This window comes from Penaeus monodon, chromosome 31 (genome assembly GCF_015228065.2).
Source record: "Penaeus monodon isolate SGIC_2016 chromosome 31, NSTDA_Pmon_1, whole genome shotgun sequence".
Classification (NCBI taxonomy): Eukaryota; Metazoa; Arthropoda; class Malacostraca; order Decapoda; family Penaeidae; genus Penaeus; species Penaeus monodon.
In genome coordinates, this window is record NC_051416.1 from 3,230,122 (window position 1) to 3,230,853 (window position 732).

The window sequence follows — 732 nt, forward strand, 5'->3', positions numbered from 1 at the left end:
TGTATTTCAGGTGTCAAAAAAAAAGGTCACATAGAAGGATATAAGGAGATATAAAAAAGTATATAAACGGGTAACCACGTTGTAAACAGAGCGACCGGGTAATGTTCAGAGCCGACGTAGTCAGACGGTGGACATGCGTCAGACGATAGTGGTTGGGTAGAAGATGTTACCGTCATTTCCGGGCAGGCAGACAGAGATGAAAGAAAAATTAAGTAAAAAGTTTCAGAAAATGTTCCCACTACCTCTAGTCAAGAAATCATTTCCTTTCAAAAGTTGGATTCTTTTTTTTTTTTTTGGTCATTGAAAATCTTTCTCTCTCTTTTTTTCTTTTACACAAAAATATGGATACAAAATCTACACAGTCTATAACATTTTCTTTTTGCTAGCTTAACTGCAGATATTGCAGACTAAAAATCACTGTCTACAAACTAACTAAGCTTCAGGAATTCAGCTATGAAACCCTCTCGCTGTCAGAAATGGGAAGGTTCTACACTATCTTACTATCTTTGCTTCGTGCTATCCAGATGCTTCAAGATAACACTTCCGTATTTCAAAAATAAAGTATACATTGTTAAAAAATAGAGGAAAAAAAAGCAACAACAACGTTTGTAAAGATTCCACAAACAAGAATTCTAAAATCGCCCATGATTTCGAATTCATGGGAGAAAGAGAGTGAAAAAAAATATATAAAGAGAAAACGGTAAAATGTTGCAACGTGTTCATGATTCTATT

At 34.6% G+C, this 732-nt stretch overlaps 1 protein-coding gene across 1 annotated transcript in view; it reads right to left on the minus strand.

Moving 5' to 3' along the window:
• The window catches only part of LOC119592994 (voltage-dependent calcium channel type A subunit alpha-1-like), a gene marked incomplete in the record, with an annotated part of 154,497 nt that overhangs the window by 68,387 nt on the left and 85,378 nt on the right, over positions 1 to 732 (minus strand).